A 21983-nucleotide genomic window follows, 5' to 3' on the forward strand; every position below is an offset into this window, starting at 1 on the left:
GGCACAGCATGCAGGATGCTATCCTGTGTGGTCCATAAAGTAGCTCTCCACTCATGGGGAATGGTGATGCCAAAAGTCTTTTTAATGGCATCTGTGGTTTATCCCTTCCATTGGGACAGGGATGAGAGAAGAAAAAGAGATTCTTCATGAAGAGCCTCCAGGAAGGATTATGGAAGTCACTGGGGAAATCATAAATTGACCTCATGACTACAGAGGTACACATTCCTAATGCAGATGAAGAATGAAGTCACCCTGTGCAAATCAGCAAAAATGCGCAGTGCTCCAGAGAGACTCGCTGAACAATGCTGACGATATCTGTGAAGGATGCATAGATAATGTAACACTCTTGTTTAAGAATTGATCCAAGAACATGGATTTGATGGTTATGTTGACTAGTCAGCTTCAGTTTCTCTCTTTTATCAGTACAGGAACAAGCATAGACAATACTGTAATAAACTGAAGCAGAATTCTGAATATAACTTATGTAACTCTGTTTTATATTATTGCTGCAGGTGGTTAAATATTTTCACTATGCTAAACAAAACAAACAGATAACCGTTTAACGTGAGTTGGACTTACTTCATAGGCCATCTCGGGGACAGAGCTAATATTCAGAAATGCAGTAGTCTCAGATGAAGAATTTTCTGTACAGTTTTTCTATTCAAGTTGTGTATCTACTTGCAGGTTTTTTTCTCTATTCTAGTGAACGGTCGCACAGTTGTTTTGTCATGTACTTTGTGTCTAATCCCAGGTCCATCTTCATTGGCCTTTTCTACCCTTTGCATTAAGTCTCTATGAAACGTGGTGACAGATTCAAAAGCGTTGTCATTCACCTTCAGCCTGAAGTGGTACATCCAGGGATGGGTTCTAAAAATTTTTACTACCGGTTCTGTGGGAGTGGCTTATTTTGTGGGTGTGGCTTAATGGTCATGTGATGATTATTTAGGATTTAGCAGAGGTACTGGTCTACCAGGCTTTTAACTACTTGCAGAGCTGTACCAATCTACCCATTTATTTTTTGCAGGCACTGATCTACTCATGTATTTTTGCAGGCACTGATCTACTCATGTATTTTTGCAGGTACCAGTCTACTCATTTGTTTTCTTTTAACACTAAGGCGGCCCTTTGAAGCCCCGCGGCAGTTTAAACAGTTTTTTTCCCTCTAGCCATCAGCTGGAACTCAGGAGGCAGCAATAGATTGGGGGTGGGGCCAAATAAAAGGTAAGAATAACGTGGGGGTGGGGGGGGCAGGGGTGGACAGAACCGGTTCGGCGACATCATATTGTCACCGCTACCGGCTCCGGCGAACCGGGCCAAACCGGGAGGAACCCACCACTGGGTACATCTCATCTGAATGTTGCATGTTTTCTTTGGGCCAAATATCAGCTTTCAGTCATGTTGTGTTTATTTCTGAATAGTCTTAACTTCTCAGCTACTAAATAATTGCTGTTCTATACATACAAATCATAATAAAAGCAACTCTGGAGATATCTCTTTCCCTGTATCTGAAGACACACATAATTTATGAAGCTGTTGGGATTTGCAAAATGCCTTGAACCGACAGTATTATTAATTATGCTTGTAAAGTTGATACAGCTAGTCCTTGAGTTACAACTATTTGTTTAGTGACTGTTCGAAGTTACAACAGTACTGAAAAACTGACTTGTGACTATTTTTCACACAAACATTGTAGAGTGCCCATGTTCATGTGATCAAAATTTGGATGCTTCACAACTGGCTCATATTTATGATGGTTGAAGCATCCTAAGGTCATGTGATCACTTTTTGCAATCTTCTGATCAGCAACGTCACTGGGGAAGCCAGATTCACTTAACAGCGCTGTTTCCAACTTAACAATTGCAGCGATTCACTTAAATGTGAAAGTTCTTAAAATGGGGCAAAACTCACTTGACAACTGTCTTGCTTAGCAATGGAAATTTTGGACTCAATTGTGGTTGTAAGTTAAAGACTACCTATATAGTGGATACTCCTCTCCTTACAGGAATCGTAGGAGAAGCCTCTAAGCAACATTCTCTATTACATTGTTATTGTTTGTTAAGCTAAGGATTTTGATCAGTTGCAATAGGTTGTCTAAAAAAACAAAGGTAGACGGCAAATAAGAAGTTCTGCCTACTAGGTATTTCAACTTTTTCTTCCATTTCTCCTTTCCTAAGTGACATTCCTTAGACAGTTTACATGAATGACATTTCAGAATATATGATATTTTCCAGTTTCACAATCTTCAGTCTTGTGCCAAGAGTTCATGACTATCAAGAAGCCACCGGATGACAACAGAAAAGGCGGCTTTGCATACAACTAGCCAATTTGTTTACTGTTCCTCCTTTATCTTGCTCCTTTCTGAAACTTGATTTCGGCTTAAATTCTCTTAGATTACATGTAAATGTATTTTCATTCCTTCAAAATACAAGATGCTACATAAGGTTGGTGATTTTCCCTTCCCTTTCAGCTCACCCACTTCTCTTGGCCTAATGAGGCCAAAGAAGCTTCTTTACTAACAAGGAAAGTATGCAAGGAATTTGGAAAGTTTGCTTTGCTTTCTGAGCTAGGAGACTCGGCAAGCTCACCTGAGATATGAAAGGTGATAATGCCAGAGGTTTTTTTTTTTTTTTTTTTTACAGATACAGCCTATTTGTTCATTTCATTTGAGCTCATACCTTATCTTTTGGGTATAAGATGAGAAGACTTTTACTTCCTAAGATGCTTAGCTAAATATGATTTTAAAACATTACAAAACTTCATGCTGCTATTCTCTTTGGATGTCACCGTTTCCTGTTAGAGAACTTCATCTTCTGCTTCCTACTTAATGATGTTCAATCAATCATAATAGAACTGGAAGGGACCTTGGAGGTCTTCTAGTCCAACCCCCTGTTCAACCAGGAGACCCTATACCCAGGGGTGGGTTCTAATTTTTTTTACTACCGATTATGTGGGCGTGGCTTATTTTGTGGGTGTGGCTTAGAGGTCATGTGACTAGGTGGGCATGGCTAACTGGTCAGTCATTTCTGGAAGGTCCTCGTACTTACGACCAGTTCTCGCACTTATGACCCAACTCATTTGTTTGCTTTTAACACTGATCAGCTGTAGGACGGCCCTTTGAAGCCCCGCGGCAAGAGTTTAAACAGTTTTTTTCCCTCTAGTCATCAGCTGGGACTCAGGAGGCAGCAATAGATTGGGGGTGGGACCAAATAAAAGGTAAGAATAACATGGGTGGGGGGGATGGGAGGGCAGGGGGGGAGAACCGGTTCGATGACATCATATCGTCACCGCTACCGGCTCGGCCAAACCGGACTGAACCGGGAGGAACCCACCACTGCCTATACCTGTGATGGCGAACCTATGGCACGCGTGCAGGAGCCATCTCTCCGGGCATGCCAGCCATTGCCCATTGCTCTTCTGGGTTCCGGCGCGCACATGTGCACTGGTCAGCTGGTCTTCGTGCATGCATGCACATCAGAAACCGGAAGACCAGGTGACCGGTGCGCATGTGCATGCCGGAAACCGGAAGCTCAGCTTCCTGGCGCATACATCTGGGGCAGGTTTCAAAACCTGTCAATACTGGTTCCCCTGTGGGCATGCTCACACTCACGATGCTTCTATGCATAAGCTTCTGCAGATGCTCAGAAACATCCGGGTGGGTAGGCGGAGCCTCCCAGTGCTGCTGCTACCGGTTCGCCCATAGCAACCCACCGACGTACATGTGTGCCGGTGAGAGGCACTCCCCTGCGCATGTGCACACTCCTGTTTCAGCATCTGGCGCCAAAAAGGTTTGCCAACACTGCCCTATATCATTTCAGATTGGTGGCTGTCCAGTCTCTTCAGCGATGAAACACCAGTGGTGGGATTCACATTTTTTTACTACCGGTTTTGTGGGCGTGGCTTGGTGGGTGTGGCATGGCATGGTTTGGTGGGTATGGCTTGGTGGGCGTGGCAGGGGAAGGATAGTGTAAAATCTCCATTCCCTCCCCACTCCAGGGGAAGGTTACTGCAAAATCCCCTTTTCCTCCTGATCAGCTGGGACTCGGGAGGCAGAGAATAGATGGGGGCAGGGCCAGTCAAAGTTGGTATTTACTGGTTCTCCGAACTATTCAAAATTTCCGCTCCCGGTTCTCCAGAACTGGTCAGAACCTGCTGAATACCACCTCTGCTGAAGCACCTACAACTTCTAAAGGCAAGCTGTTCCACTGGTAAATTGTCCTCACTGTTAATAAGTTTCTCCTTAATTCCAGGCTGCTTCTCTCCTTGATTCATTTCTATCCATTGTTTCTTGTCTTGCCTTCTGGTGCTTTGAAAAATAAGTTGACCCCTTCTTCTTTGTAGCAGTCCCTCAAATATTGGAATTACTGCTATCATGTCACCCCCTGGTCCTTCTTTTCCCTAGACTGGCCATACCCAATTCCTGCAACCGTGATCTCCAATTTCTGCTTGCTTCCTACCATTCCTTTTATATTCTCCCCTGAAATTCTCTTCCTCAGATGATTCAGAGCTGCTAAATTCTACTATCATGTTGCTGTAGGACCTGAACCCCTGAACTTCGTTGCTCTTAGGTAGATTTTTCAAATGATTCTTTGAAAAATCATTCGAAAATTATTCCAGCTGAGAAAGGCTAGATTCTGCTAACTTCAAATATGTTTAATCTTCTTGAGCCAAAGGCTGACGTTATAGCTAGGGGTGAGGGGAAAGAAATAAAGCTCTCTTCCCTAGGGAGAAGATGTGGTGCTTCTCCCTTGCCACATCTGACCTTCATCAGCTCAGCCATAACAGCAGCTTGAAAGCAAATATATCCGGGCTTTTGACTTTCATCAGCCTCAAGATTGACAGCCATTGTACAAATACATTTGATTCCATCACTCTGATATCTGCCTTAAAGTAACTTTGCCAAGAGGCATCTTTTATGCTACATGACTAACATTGCCAAAAGAATCAATATTATTTTCCATTTCTTCCTTAAATTAATTGAATAATTTTATGAATAGGCGGAAGAGTAGGGCTGGCTTCTGACGTGTGTGCATCTTACACAGATATATATACACACAGAAAGACAGACAAAACCCCCTTTTTCTTTTACACTCAGAGGTGGTAAGGTGTTAAACATCTAAAAGACAACTTATTTCTCGGGAAACTGTAATATATGATCGAAGCTGTCCAGGGAGAGAACAATGAGAAGGAAAAATTAGGTAAGCAGATGTGTATTTTTCCAATAAACATGTATATAGTTGTAATGCTGTAGAGTTATTTTGTGTGCTTCACACCTGGGCATGTTTATAACCAAAGACAGAACTAAAACAAAGCAACAATTATACTCTGAGGAGCAAAGTACATCTTGAACATCACCTAAATCTCTGGCATATAGAAAAAATAAATGAAGGAGTACAATATGGGGATAAGAGGAAAGGGTTTTGGTTTTTTTAAATTCTGTGGTAGATTTCAGGATTTGGAATTCATACAAACCAGGGTGTGGACCTTGTACTAGATTCAGCTTTCCCATGAGACAGCCATATAATCAGGGGTGGGATTCTACCGGTTCGGACTGGTTCAGGAGAACCAGTAGTTCAGACAATCAGCTGGGAACAAACCAGTTCGTCTCGACGTTCAGATGGGCCCACCTGTCCATCCGTGCTATTTTCCGACCTTTATCTTCTCAGCTGATTCGCGCAGTAGAGCAGATTGCCGTGCAAATCAGCTGTGTTGCTCCTCCGAAGAAACTAGGCAGTAAAGATTTATTGAAACTGCACATGTGCGCGCAAATTGCACGATCACCGAACCGGTTGTTAAACCGGAAGGATCCCACCACTGCATATAATATCAGTAACAAGACAATATTTTACCAGTTTTGGCTGTTATATGCAAGTATATCACTCAGAAAGCCACTCAGGTGAGATGGACGGTGTCGAAATTTGATAAATAAAAGAATAAAAATAAATAAATAAATCCCTACCTAAATAAATCAAGCTCTGAAGACATGAATGCTGGTAGCTCAAATTGGATTATTATAATACACTCTTCATTGAATGGTCCTTGAAGATAGTTTTGCTTAAAGGATGGCACCATAGATGGAGACTGGTATCACTTGAAGGTTTCTACTTAATCCCGGAGGATTCGTTAAATTCATTCAAGGTGTTTGCCCAGCAAATTCTTATTCTATTTAGCACCAAACTACTTACAAGACCACCAATTTTAAAACTATGCAGCATTCACTCTCTGATAGTCATCCCCAAAATGACTTTTGTGACTACTATCATAGCTAAACTTAACATGAACACCTAATTTGGCTTTTTCTCATTGAGCACTCCAACTATGGAAAAAATGCTACTAGGCTAAGGTTTAGCAAGAGACTAAAACATGCATTCAGTAGGGCTTTTAAAAATAGTTTTAACAATAATTTTGTTTTTTATGCCAGTGATTATATTTCTTAGATTTAATTGCATCCTGATGATTTTTAGCATTCTGGTTTTGCAAGCTGCCTTTAGATCTGCTAGAGGCCTAGACAGCATATTCATTTTCTTAACTAAATGTACAGGATTGTTATCAAAAGATACCAATAAATGAAATAGAAGACAACAACACAAACAAACATTCTTACTTTAAGATTCAGAGGTTTATTTTCATGAGCAATTTAGAACATGAACAGCTATCACAACATTACTTACATGAATAATCCATTGCAATGAGGTCCAGAGACGATAGCTGGGTCCAGCATGGAACAGCTATGCCAATGGCCTCAAACATATTTCAAGACACCCTTTTTATACTCTTTCTACATGCATTTTTATAATTTCCTTCCTTGTACTTTCATACTGACCGTCAGCCAACACAGCAGTTAGCACATTCTTGCGTGTACATGTGAAATCTCTTTCCATCTGCTACTTTCAGTCCCCTATTTCTCAATATCTTCATGTCCTTAATCCAAAATAGGTCCTAAAACTGCTTGCTTTGCAAATACATGTTACAAATTGCATTAGCACAGCAAATTACAAATATTACTTTATTCTTGTGTAATCATTCCAGCTTAGCTGCTATAGCATTTGATTTGAGGCCTACTTTTATTTTTGAGGCTTTTATAATTGAACTCTAGTCGTCTTCCTCTCACAGTATAAATTTGTTGCTGGTGCTTGTAGGGAAAAAAATTCTAATCTGTGCGTATATCTATATTACTACAGAGTGCAAGTGACAACAGTTATTTGGCAAAGCCCTGCAACCTTCATTATAATGTCAACCAAAGAGTAAGATGTTCACGCACACCTGGTAGGGTTGAATGACTTCAAAAGGAATGAAGGACTAACCAGCCTGCTCACAGGAGTATATATATATTTTTCTTAGTGTGCTGTTGTGCCTTTAAGGCTCAGGTATACTGTGACATTTTGGGAATTGGGAATTACAATTTTTCAAAAAAGAAAAGAAAAAACAGCCTGCACGGAGAAACTCCCAGGCTGATCCTGGCAAACAGTGCAGAAAAACTGTATTTTCTTCCTGAGGCAGGAAGACACACCCAAACTTCCTGCCAGAGTCACTTTCTGAGCTTTCAGGTCTACGAATGAGCCACACCTTTGGGGAGATGTCTGTTTGCCTGCCAGGAAAGATCAGTCAGCCAATATGTTAACTGTGAGAGCATATTTTGGTTCCCTGGGGCTTCCCTCTCTCCCTCTCCCTCTTTCTCTTCCCCTCTGCTGAACCTAAACAGCACTTCCAGTGAAAAGCACTTCTTAATTGACCTATCATTGAACCGAATGGATAAAACACGTTTCTCAGAATTCCTGCCTTCGTGCATTGTAGTAGGTCTTCTGTGTAGCATTTTCTACACAGAGAGCAAACCCAACTATAATGCCAGAAAGCATTATAGTTGGGAATCTGAATTAGAAGCTGGGAGGATCAAGTTCAAATCTTGATTTAGCCACGATGCTTCTGGGTGGTTCTTGAGCAAGCACCATCTCTCTGCTCTGCTTACCTCATAGGATGGTTGCAAGGATAAAATGAAGAGGAGAACCCATGTTCTCAGGCTTGAGTTCTGGGAGGAAAGGCGGGATATAACTGGGATACATGAATGAGTGAGGCAGCATAAGGTATCGTCTTGCAATAAACCCCCCTTGTCAAAGTTATTGCCCATTTATAATGTGAAGAACAAAAGTGGAAGCTGCTTGTAATGCTTTCATAAATCATACTTACCAACAATTCAGACGTCTATGGAGATTCTCAGTCATCCAGGTCATGTTTGTCCCAAACATGCTTTTTTCAAGAGGCAACTGGACTTTCTGGTTTTTCTTTGAAGACGTTTCGCTTCTCATCCAAGAAGCTTCTTCAGCTCTGACTGGATGGTGGGGAATGGAAGGATTTATACTCCTTGCACACAGCTGGTCATTTGCATTCCTTTAGCAGGTTGTTAAGGTCACCTGAAGGTTTATCAGGGTCACCTGAGTGGTACAAATGGGTATGGAGCAGGGATGGGTTCTACTTACCTTTACTACCGCTTTGCATCACGCCCATGTGTGCTGTCTTGCTTCGCTCGTGCCCGCGTGCGCTCTTCTGCGCATGCGCAGATCACTTATGATGACATCTGGGTCAATGGGCGGAGCCTCCCGCCGGTTTTACTACCGGTTCTTGTGAACTGGTCCGAACCGGGGGCAACCCACCACTGGTATGGAGCCTTCTTGGAACTTCTGAAAGGACTGTGTTGTAGATTGGAGATAGATGATGTCATATCCCTCCCCCTCTATTGAGAGAGGGCTGCTCAATTTTGACATAGATGGCCTCTTTGACCCCTCTTTTAAACCAGCGATAAAGAGGCCATCTATGTCAAAATTGAGCAGCTCTCTCTCAACAGATGGGGAAGGGGTATGATATCATCTATCTCCAATCTACAACACAGTCCTTTCAACAGTTTCAAGAAGGCTCCACACCAATTCGCACCACTCAGGTGACCCTGACGACACAGATAAACCTCCAGGTGACCTTAACAACCCAGTAAAAGAATGCAAATGTCCAGCTGTCTGCAAGGAGTATAAATCCTTCCATTCCCCACCATCCAGTCAGAGCTGAAGAAGCTTCTTGGATGAGACACGAAACATCTTCAAAGAAAAATCTGAAAGTCCAGTTGCCTCTTGAAAAAAGCACCTTTGGGACAACAATTCAGATGTTTCACTTTGTCAGCGGTTAACACTGCAACACGGTGGCTGCAAATCCCTTTCCTTTCAGTGCTTCTCACCTTCCACTCACCGTTCTCACAGCACCTCCAAATAGATCCTTTGGAGCATATGGAGAGACCGCATCTTTAAGGCAGCTGCGGCGCTTTATCTAGGAAAAGATATACACTAGCTGGGTAACAGGTGGGTAACAGGTTTATATTCATGATCCAGCAGTACTTTTTTTGGGATCCAATCCAAAGCACCGCATAGCTCTGCTCAATAAATGAGCCACAAGCAAGTGATAAGACATGTTTGCTGATAAATCAAGGGTTCTTATATGTCACGGCATCGCTTCACAGTCAAATGTGCTATTTTGGGGCGTCTCATATCTCCAGCTCCGTTGGGAACTGACAGACTGTAGTCTAAATCTCGCCTGACCCTCTGACCCATTCTGCTCAAAGCTTTGGACTAGAAATTGCTCCTCTTGTTGATGTTCCTCACTCCAAGTTGTCATTTCAAGAGAAAGGTGAGAGCCAGAAAAAAAAAGCTGTTTTTACAGATTTTGTTCTCATCTTAGTTTCCCTGACAGGAAACGAAAGGGAGGTGTGATTCACAGAATCTGCTGCTAGAGGTCACAGCTTTGGAACACAAGCTCTTGATATGGCTCAGCTTCAACAAGTAAGTTTTGAAAAGGCCAAATTCTCATTCCCAAGGTCTAATAACAACATCATCTAATAACAACAGTTCATGGGAAAAGCAGGGAAGGTTGCAAATGGTGACCAAGGGACACTTCAACTGGTCGTAAGCGTTGGTTGCCCAAGCAATTTAATTGGTGGCTGAGATAGCCAGAACTCTTAAGGACTGATTATAACCACTATTTGTTCAACAACAATTGTAACTTTGAATGGTTGCCGAATGAGCGGTTGTAGCCCAAGGATTACCTGTGCATGCTAACTTTTTTTAAAAAGTCTTTTTAATTCAACCTATACCTTCACTTCCATGAATGCATGCATCAACTCCATTCCACAATAACAAACCCCCTTCGTTCATACCACTTGCAAATTTCTCCCTGTGTCTCAGTTTCAAACACACAACATATTGTTCTGGATTTTAATTTAATTTAATCTAATATAAATGATTGATTGATTGATTTGTGGCTTTAGTCGAATCAAGGTTTTCCTATGATGCTTTTTAAGACAATAGAAAAAGTGTAGAATAAGTTACCCGTACGACTTGCAGCGTTCCTATTACTGTAACGGTAAGAAGGCGACATTAATCAGTTTAGACACCTTTTGATCGATATATCCCAAGCACAGCTAAAAGGCTAGATTGCAGCAATTTTATAAAATTACTCTTGGTTTAATAAATGCATTTTGTCTATGAATTTGGGGTGCCTATATCAGCATTGTAGCAATACAGCTCCAGTTCCTTTTTCAGGTGCCTTTTGCAAAGATCTAACCCAGGGTGACTTGAGCTGCCTTATATGCCATGAGGGTTAAACTAATACGTTACATTTTGTTACCTGTTTAACGTTTCCCAGTCTCCTTTGTGACTTCAGTCTTAATTTTCAGCTGACAGAATGTAACAAACAGATTCGGTTAGTTTACTTTTGATATTATTCAGCTGTCTCAAACACAAATGTCAGCAAAACCTGTTCTTTGGTTAGTAATCGACAGCATAAAGCTGCAAAAAAATAATCTTCTGGTTTCGGAAACTGTTAACTATCTTAAAATGTCAGAGGGCCCCCTACTGCTTCATAATATAGCACTTGCACACAGTTCAAGTGAAGAATGTGGGAAGAAAAATGATCCAAGTCCTGAATGATAATATAGGTAGTCCTCAACTTACAACAGTTCACTTAAAGACCATTCAAAGTTACAACAGCACTGAAAAAAAGTTACTTATGACAATTTTTCACACTTATGACCGTTGCAGCATCCTCAGGTCATGTGATTACCTTCTGCAACCTTCTGACAAGCAAAGTCAATGGGGAAACCAGATTCACTTAACAACAGTGTTACTAATTTAAGAACTGCAGTGATTCACTTAACAAATGTGGCAAGAAAAGTCGTAAAACTCACTTAACGAACTTCTCAGTTAACAACATATATTTTGGGCTCAGTTGTGGTCGTAAGTTAAGATCAGGCTGGCACTCTAGCACTCAGGGTTTAGTTCACTTTTTACGAATGCAGTTAAAACACATCTCTCCAGTAAATGGGATGAAAGGAATATGAGCATATCAATTAGGAAATCACTGTTATTTTTAAGGTATGCATGGACTTAAAAACTTGCTAACTGTTTTGTAACATTGGGCTGGTTTTTGAATAAATGAATACCTTATTAAAGCCAAGGACTGCTAATTTAGAATAACCAACATGCATTAAAAAGTCTGAATAATAAGCAATATATAAGGCACACATATTATATAACAGTTAAGAACATAAAAGCAATAGAAGATTTTCAATCGCTTATGAAATAGCTCTGTGTCACGTTTAGTGACAAGGCTTCACTTTATCTGGTAGTGCATCTAATAAGCTCCTGCAGAGATCGGTTTTATTTGAAAGCTGCAGCAGGTTTCCTGGCCAAGTAAAAGTGTGAGCAGAAATTCATGTGGATGAGCTAGAAATTTTGTTAATTAATAACACAAGAGCTTTGGTTCACAGTATGCAATATATCACAGGTGCAAATAGTTCCGGATTTATGATTGTAATTGAGCCCACAATGACTTTTGTTAATTGGTTAACGTGCACCAAGATCCAATTTTATGACTTTTTTTTTTCCAGCAGTCATTATTAAGTAAACACGACAGTCATAAACTGAATAGGAAGATAAGATTTATATTATGAATATAGGAGAGAAAACACTTCAGATTTCAGTACTGTAGGCAGTGATGTGATGAATTAAGGTGAAAAAATTGAATTATTTCAAAGGCACAGAAAGTATTTTATTATATGTGGGCACAATGAATCCACAGTCCGTAAATAGGGAACCTAAGAAAAAGTCAGAACAAATCACTTCTCTATTGCTACCCTAGCTGGCACAAACCAATTAGAAATTTCCTCCACACACTCTGTGTACTCTATCTCCAGTCACCCACAAAGAGAAAATGTAATTATAAAAGGATAGGGGGGGAAAAAATCAAAGTATTGATTTTAAAAATAAGCTTACTCATTCACTGAGCTCATATATCGCATTAATGGTGTGTTTTTTGTTAAGTATGTGGTATAACCCAATTATTGTGGTTGACTCATTTTGGCTGAGTGTAATGCGAGAAACAAATGTGACACAGTCAATAAACCATGTTTTAAAAGATTTTTGCATAGTGGCCTGTGTGTTCCTATGCACTGTATGTGAAATCATCTCTAAAAAAAATTATCCATGTTTTGCAAAAGCAGTGAACCATTAGCCCAATTTGAAAAACTGTTCTCATTGGATTTTCAGAATTCTGTCATTCAAAGCTGAGAAAATTCTTGATTAAGCTTCATGTTGCACTTCTTCCCCCACCCAAAAAAAGCTTCTCCCTTGTTTTAATGTCCACAGTGGAGTGAACATGATTTACCCAACAACCCAGAACCCCGAAAATAAAAGTCAACAAATCATAGGCGTAGCATAAATGACAAAGTCAAAGGAAGGCCCACCAGCCAATCAGTTGGCCATTTCAATACAGCCCTAGACTAATAGTCTATAGAGCAGGTCTGTCAAACTTCCGAGCCGTGGGCTGGATGCGTCACGCACTGGCACGTCCACGCCTGGTTTAGCAAAGGGAGAAAAAGTCCTGATAGGTCACATGACACTGCTGTGATGACATGAGTTTGACATCCCTGCTGTAGAGATTCTCAATCACCCAGGTTATGGTTGTCCCAAAGATGCTTTTTCAGGAGGCAACTGGACTTTCTTGTTTTTTCTTTTGAAGATGTTTCACTTTTCATCCAAGAAGTTTCTTCAGCTCTGACAGGATTACCATCTGCCTGCAAGGAATCTAAATCCTTCCATTCCCCACTATCCTGTCAGAGCTGAAGAAGCTTCTTGCATGAGAAGCGAAACGTCTTCAAAAGAAAAAACAAGAAAGTCCAGTTGCCTCCTGAAAAAGCACCATTGGGACAGCCCTAGACTAATGTATGGAAGTTTTCAGAATTCCTGCATGTGGCAGACAGTAACACCGCAATAAACTTCTGGACTTTCCCTTACGTAGGCACAGGCCATTGCCAAGCTTCTGTCAGTCCTTTTCTTGACTGAAGCGTAGCTGGCTTGCCCACCACTGCAAACAAGGAACAGCTGGATGTGCCTTTCATACAAATAATCACTTTACAATTTATAGCTATTCCCAGACTTGAAGGATGTAGGAATAAAATCTGCTGTTTTGATTGCCCTGCAGCTTCCCAGGTTGTATAAAGTTAGACAGCCTTCATGCAGTTACTCCTAGTATAAGTAATTTACCTTTACAGACCACAGTGAGGTCTATGACCACATTGTCTGTCTGTACTTTCACTCTATAGTTCAAAGCCAACAAGAACAAATGGAGAATTAAAAAAGAGAGAATATTAGTTTTTCCTCCACAGATATCTAGCTACATTCGCACAAAACATTTAGTGATTTTTAAAAAAAAATTCTACAGAGTTTGTTGTTGTTGTTGTTAGTTGCGAAGTTGTGCCTGATCCATTGCGACCCCCTAACTCTACAGAGTTAGGCAAACCTAACTTACATGGTTAGGTTCAGTGATGGGTTGCTACTGGTTCTCCCCGGTTCTTGCGAACTGGTAGTGGAAATTTTGAGTAGTTTGGAGAACTGGTAAATACCACCTCTGCCTGGCCCCACCCCCAATCTATTCACTGCCTCCCGAGTCCCAGCTGATCAGCTAGAAGGAAAAAAGCAGGGCTCACTTGACAAGAAGAGAAAAAAAAACCCCAAGACACCTTAGCTTTAAATTGAGAAGCCAAGAAGCCTCCCAACTGATCGGCTAGAACCGATCCGCTCCTTGTAAACTGCTCGGTGGTGGTAGATTGGCAATTGAGGCCAAGCTGTCTGAAAGCAGTTTCCGATGCTCTTAGTGGTGCCATGGCACTTCAAAGGACCATCCTACAGCTGATCAGTGGTAAAAGGCAGTGTGGTGGTAGACCAGTGCGCTCCAAAAACAAATAGGTAGACCGGTACAGCTCTGCAAGCAGTTAAAAGCCTGATAGACCAGTACCTCTGCTAAATCCTAAAAATTGTTTGTCACATGACCATCAAACCACACCCACAAAATAAGCCATGCCCACAGAACCAGTAGTAAAAAAATTTAGAACTTACCCCTGGTTAGGTTACATTAAAAGGGGGTATACAAATGTCCCAAATTGGATTGAGTACAGGTAGTCCTTGGCTTACAACAGTTTGTTTTGTGACCATTCAAAGTTAACAATGGCACTGAAAAAAGTGATGATTTTGCACACTTACAACCATTGCAGCCTCCCCATGGTCACGTGATCAAAATTCTGATGCTTGGCAACTGACTCATATTTATGACGGTTGCAGTTTCTTGGGATCATGTGATCCCCTTTTGCGCAATTCTGACAAGCAAAGTCAACAGGGAGGCCAGATTCACTTAACAGCTGTGTTACTAAACAACAACAGTGATTCACTCCACATCTGTGGTAAGAAAGATCATACAATGGGGCAAAATTCACTTAACAGATTTCTCACTTAGCAACCAAAGTTGTGGGCTCAATTGTGGTCGTAAAACGAGGACTACCTGTAAACCTAATTTTGGCTTGTTACCCAAATACTGTTATTTTTACACACCCTCTAAGTTAATGCTGAAATAAGAAAGCATATTATAGATCTTACGTCACATGTTCATTTTTTTAAAAATAGAAAACTGCCTCTTGTTTCAACTTGGAATAAGTTACACTTTGTTAGTGAAATTTATAAAACAACCAATAGCTGTTTTACTTGTTTGATGTGAATGACACAAAGACAATCAAGGCATGGTTATAGCTGTTTTTGGGAGTTACAAAGATAGTATTATGTTGTTGGCGTTCTAAATTATCCTGTGCCTACAGGACCATAAATCTTTATGACAAAGGATAGTTCTTTATTTCAGAAAGCTGCTTTTAGGTTTCAAAACTCACTTTTGTCCTTTATTCTGGTCACATAACTTAATGCACAGTCTTTCTTATTCATGAGGAAAATGAGGACATGAAATTGTCTTTTTAACCTAAATTTACTTATTTACTTATTTACTTATTTACTTATTATTTATTTATTTATTTATTTATTTATTTATTTATTTATTTATTTATTTATTTATTTATTGGTTCGATTTATATGCCGCCGTTCTCCGGAGACTAAGGGCAGTTTACAATGCGTTAAGCAATAGCCTTCATACTTTTTGTATATACCTGCTTAGTAGGGCTTTTGGCCCCTCCTAAGCGGTGTTCTTTTTTATACAAAGTCAGCTTATTGCCCCCACAATCCGGGTCCTCATTTTACCTACCTCGGAAGGATGGAAGACTGAGTCAACCTTGAGCCTGGTGAGTTTGAACTTGCAGTAATTGCAGGCAGCTGGCAGCTACCAAGGCTCCTTGGTGCAGTTTAATGTTAGATATTTTCATTCAAATAAGATTTGTGTGTGTGTGTGTGTGGTTTTGCTCTGGAATTGTCCTTTGCAAAGCAAAGTTATCAACATAGGAATTAAATTGTTTGCCCTTTCCAGTCCCCTCACCTCAAATAAATATGCTCACTATACTATAGAGGAACCTGAAAACTGGCTTAGGATGGTCTGATATGAAGAACTCTATTGGTGGAGTTTGTAGATGGGCATCTAAGTTTGGGTGTCTTCATGCTGAGTAGATCAACTGCTAAATGAAGAAAAAAAGGTATCCTCTATCTATAACACAGGAACGGACATCTCAAATCTTGACTGCAGTATTATGTGGTCCAAAAATATTTTACCCTTCTTCTCACAAAATGCTTATTCCACTGAAGCCACTCATTCAGCTAAATCTTCTTAGCGGCAGTTTTGGTGTAGACCACAGTGAGGTCAGACTAAATGGGATTTAAAATCACAATTTGGGGTCATAGAAATCCACTCATTCCACATAAGGCTTCATTAAGATCTCTAGCCTATTGGCCTGATTGGTCCATGAGGATTTAGGATGGAGTCATGTGTTTGGCTGCTCTATCCTCTCCAGCTCTGTTTCTTGGAGGACCAGACTGCAACACAAAGCAATTGAACTTTCATGTTCCTCAAACATGGCTGAAGTTAGCTTAGTTGAACCACAACCAAGCTTGTTTGGGACTAAGCTGTAATGCCCATAGACCCGTGATGGCGGACCTATGGCATGCATGCCACAGGTGGCACTCAGTGCCCTCTTTGTGGGCACGCGAGCTGTTGCCCCAGTTCAGCTCCGCCATGCATGTGCGCGCCTCCCACTAGCCAGCTGGTCATTGGGTCTCTGCCACGCATGCGCAGGCGTGGAGCAAGGCGCGTGCAGGGGGCAATGAGCACATGTGCAGGGATGGGGGGCATGCGGGGGGCTGTGCACGCATGGGGGGCATGCGTGCGCATTGCATTTTGGGGGTTCAGGTACACACACGCGCACTTGCGCCCTTTGGACACTTGGTCCGGAAACGGTTAGCCATAAGATAGAGTCTGTTGATTGGGTCAATTGATCTTTATGGTGTTCCCACAGCATGCTATACTCTCATGAGGTGATCTGATTTATTGTGGGGAAAGGGCTAGAATGTTATTTTAACACAGGGCTGTCAAACTTGCGACTTGCAGGCAGGATGCGTCACGCACTGGCCATGCCCACCCCCAGTTTAGCGAAGAGGGGAAAGTTGTGATACGTCATGTGATACTGCTGTGACGATGCGAGTTTGACACTCCTGCTTGAACACAATCCTGTGCTCAAACATTGAAATATAGCTTTCCCCTATTCTCCTATTTTTATGTATCTGCTCCCTTTACAAATGTCTTGTGTAATTTGTGCAGCATGGCTCTCCAAACAGAATGCAAATTCGTCCTTCAATTGTTTCAAGCAGATTACAGTGTCCCTGTAACATCTATCCTTCTCTTGGGTAAACACGTTGCAGTGCAATGTTTACTATATATTCTCTGTGGATATTTCCATTTTTGAGGGCATCAGGCATGTATTCTGTTTTAGAAAACATATTTAGCAGAGTCATGAACTTGAGGTGGGTAGCGACATACATTGGAATGACCAGATCAAACTTATGCCAATTGCTGCTCTAGGTAGGTATGGATATAACCAGTGGTGGGATTCAGCCAGTTTGCACCACTTCGGGAAAACCGGTTGTTAACTTTCTGAGCAGTTTGGTGAACTGGTTGTTGGAAAAAAATCATTAGAGCAGGGAACCAGTTGTTAAATTGTTTGAATCCCATCACTGGATATAACACTTTAAGAAGCATTTTGGAAAACTGAATGAATCCTTTGAGTCTGAAAGATTGACGGTTGAGACCTTGTCATTTGATAGCACAAAGCATATTCCTTCCTTCAATAAAAGGTGAAATACATGCTTATGTCAGTGAGCGGTGACAAAGTCCCATCAGCACAGTGTCTTGAAAGAATTGAAATTTGATACTATTGGCCATAAAATTACTACAGCTAGTCCTCAACTTGCAACCACAATTGAGCCCCAAATTTCTATTACTAAGCCACACAAGTTGTGAATTTTGCCTCGTTTTATGATTTTTCTTGCCATGGTTGTTAAGTGAATCACTGCAGTTGTTAAGTTAGTAACATGGTGATTTAAATGAATCTGGCTTTCCCTTTGTCAAAAGGTTGCAGAAGAAGGTCACTACAATCATCATAAATATGAATCAGTTACCAAGCATCCAAAATTTGATCACGGGGATGCTGCAATGGTCTTAAGTGTGAAAAACAGCCATAAACCATTTTTTCAGCACCATTGTAACTTCAAATGGTCACTAAGTGAACTGCTGTAAGTCAGGAGTTACTGGTAAAGCATTTTCTTTGTACATTTTCAATAATTCCTGAATGTTTCAATTATAGTTCATCTTTCATCCAGGAACCCAAGGTGGTATATATTGTGCTTCCACCTCTCAGTTTGTTTTGCTACAATGGCCCACTAAAGTAGATGAGCCTGACAAAGAAAATCTCTAAGTCACCCAGTGAACTTCTAGGACAGAGGGAGGATTTGAACCCAAGTTTCACCAGTTCTTCTCCATGTCAGCACTTCAAGCTGCATTTACTCTAGTGCTGACATAAGAAAGAGAAGCGAAGGCATCTGGAAAGGGACATTTGACTTTTCACCTACTTATTTTCCCTGGAGATAATATCCCCTAGGAGATGGGATGGGAGGGGGGAAATTCCTTTGAGCTGGAGTAGATTAGGGGTAGAATGACTTGGAAGATGGCCAATGAGTGCAGGGAAGTGGGGAATCGAAAGGGAGGGTTTGGGGGCTGGAAGTCAGTGTTGGCTTCGATGGAGTCGGGTTTAGAATGTCGTGCTTAATAAATAGGAGTTTTTCTTCAAAGACTTTGTTTGAAATGCAATTTATTTGAGACGACCTCGAAACTTGACACTCCACACTTTAACCACCAGTCCAGACTAGAATTATTACCTATTATACCTATTATAGGTATATATGATTTCATGAAACAATTGCTATTCTACATTTTAGCATGTTGAATATATTTTGAGAATCATTTTCCTCATTCATTCCTGCAATCTCATGGTTCACACACTGTCATTCTATTTACGGGTAAGCGACAGAATTAAAATAGAAAAGATTATAGGCAGGTCTCGATTAGTGTAGTTAACAAATCCCATGAAATGGTTTGAATTTGCATTATTCAAAATGATATTTCTATATATGGATAAAAGGTTCCAGCTTGACAGAAAATTATTTGTATTTATTTGATTCCTTCAAGTCAGTGTTGATACTTAGAGACTTCCTGGACAATTAAATGAATTTTGGGTTGCATTAAAGGCAATCTGGTATCACTGTACAATTTGTATTAAAATGAGTATTTCATTATTCAAATTTGCAGTAATTTGCAACCTATCTGTATTTACTTATGTATATCCGGCTTTTATTATTTTTACAAATAACTCAAAGTGGTGAGCATATCGGACATTTCCGTCCTCCTTTGTCCCTCCAGCAACAACCCTATCAGTTGAGTTGGGCTGAGCGAGAGTGACTAGCTCAAGATCATCCAGCTAGCTTTCATGGCTAAACTCTGGGTTTCAATGTCCAGGTTTCTAGTCTGGTGCCTTAAACACTAGACTACTGTATCTTCCTCTTTCAAAATATTAGGGCCATTCCAAAAAACTCAGTGGTGGAAGAGTCAAGACAGACATTAAGTATATACTTTTACAGTCAGCAAATAAGCTGTAGGCATCAGAAACCCAAGGTGTAGACCAGAGTTCCCCAACCTTTCTAGGTTGGTGGCCAGTAGCGCCCGCACAGCACTTCTGATGATGCTAGCATGAGTGTGGGGGGGGGGGGGTGTATGCGCACGTACTGGCCAGCCATTCATGCAGCCCGGTGGTCCACAGTTTGGGAATCCCTGGTGTGGACCACCAACTTGGAAAGATTGAAATGAAATTTAAAAAGTTCACAAAAGACAAACAGTGGATAGTAGACATAACTGCTATATTAACTTCCATATCAGCAGCTAATTGCCACTGCCTTTCAGTATCTATTCCTGGGGAAGACAAGTGGAAAGCTGAGATTACACTATCTGGCATTTGGGATTTTCCATCAGGCTTGTTCACAGAATGAATAACAGAGCTGGAAGGGACCTTGGAGGTCTTCTAGTCCAACCATCTGCTTAGGTAGGAGACCCTATATATTTCAGACAAATGGTTGTCCAGTCACTTCTTAAGAACTTCCAGTTTTGGAGCAGCCACAACTTCTGGACGCAAGTCATTTCACTGATTGATTGTTCAGTCCCGCCCTTGCTGCCTCTTGGGATTACGATGGCAGTGAGGACTGCCAGGATCGTCATTGCTAAGTGATGTAGTCACATGACTTCACCTTTTATGATCCCATCACTTAACAATGGCAGTCCTGTTTCCCAATTGCTGTCTTAACCCAAAGACTGCTTACAGTATCTTGGATAGGAAACTGTGGCCGTGTGGTATTATTAAACATAAATATTAATGAAGAAAATGCAAACATAACCATTGTGGCTTGTCAATCAGCATTTTTATTTGAAAGAACAACACTGTTCATGGTATAGTTTATACATGAAAAGCAAAAGGACTGCCTTCATTTCACATGGTCCAATACTGAAGTGGCACATCTGAAGCAGCACAAGAAGGTTTATATACAGATTTATATAGAGAAACAGAATTCTGGGTAATTCAAATGAAACAACAATGAACCGGCTAGACAACATTTTACACCCCAACTGGAGGAAGTGGCACATAAATGCATAGAGGAGAGCATGGAGAGAAAAATAATTGAAATGTGTTTGTGTATGTAACTATGTGTCACTGTAATTCCTAAGCACACACACACACAAAAAAAATCTGTTATTATTTAGTCCTCACTGAGGGCAGAATATACATAAATGATGTTCAAAGAACACAAGGTAGATGAAAATAAAACTACATGGTGTATGTTGCTTATTACTATTAGTAAATATATAGAATAAAGGGCTCATGACGTTTTAAAATTATACTTCTTGTGCCTAAATTTTACACAAGGTAAAACAGTTGAACGTTGTTTTTAAAATGTTTTCTCCAAGTATGATTGACTTCTGCTGGCATTGTGCTTTTAATATTTAAGCTTTCTAAGCAAGCACATAGGCTACCCTCCAAAGTTAATATTTCCTGCTTTAACTTTTGGATGCTATTAAAAAGCCTTTAAGTAACCTGGATATTGAACAGCTCTTGAATTAACAATTTAAAATGGGGCTGGCAGACTAAAAAGTTTAGTATTATTATTATTTTAACTAGAACCCCAGATTCACCAACCAGAGCCAGGTAAGAGCTAATACATTTAGAATTAAAAAAAAAAAAAAGGAGCCTCTGAGCACACTAAGCAAAAGAATTTGTTCTGAACACTAGCAATTGGTAGGTCCCTTTCACTTTAAAATCACAGCTGGGTACCCTCAATTCTCCTCACGTCAGCAACTTTTAGGCAGGATTTTTTTTGTTGTTGTTGCTAGTGTTAAACAATTGTGAATTAAAACACAATTGTCCACACGCACCAAAAAAAATCTACTAATAGATTCCCAGATACCTTCCGCCACAGCTGGAATATAGCAAATACAGCGCAGTGGTGGCTTATGTGTAAAGCAACTGGAATATACATTTTGCAGTTTCTCCAGCACTCAATCATTTCTGAGATAAGACAACACGAAAAAGCCTGTTAGCAATAATTAGGCCTGCATGAACCACACTGTTTGGCTAGGGAAAGATGGAATGCCCAAGGATGTGTTTTTTCCCCCCTCCTCTTCTTTGTAGAAAGAGAAGAAAATAATGATAGAATGGCGATATGCTTTATCTTCCCCAATCACTCAGCTGCTTTCTTTCCACAATATTAAGACCGAGTTGCACCATTAATTGCCACACTCTCTCACCCCCAACACTGCATAGACATCTCTGTAGTGACCAAAGGAATAACCTGGACATCCCATGTGTCCAGCTGCAATGCCTTAAGAAAATATCACACATCACCACTCTGCAGCAGGGTGACACAAAAATCAAATATTATCTGTGGGGCCGATGCAGTTTGTAGTTGTGATGTGGAATAAGCAGCCATTTCATTTATTGATTTCTTAATTTTTTTCAAAAGCAGTGGTACCAACAAATTATTTTTTTAAAATATTATTTAAGAGAAACAGTAATTTTGATAGGATGGATGGGCTAC

Source organism: Pituophis catenifer, unplaced genomic scaffold, assembly GCF_029215685.1.
Source record: "Pituophis catenifer annectens isolate HBS135680 unplaced genomic scaffold, rPitCat1.0.hap2 SCAF_2, whole genome shotgun sequence".
Lineage (NCBI taxonomy): Eukaryota > Metazoa > Chordata > Lepidosauria > Squamata > Colubridae > Pituophis > Pituophis catenifer.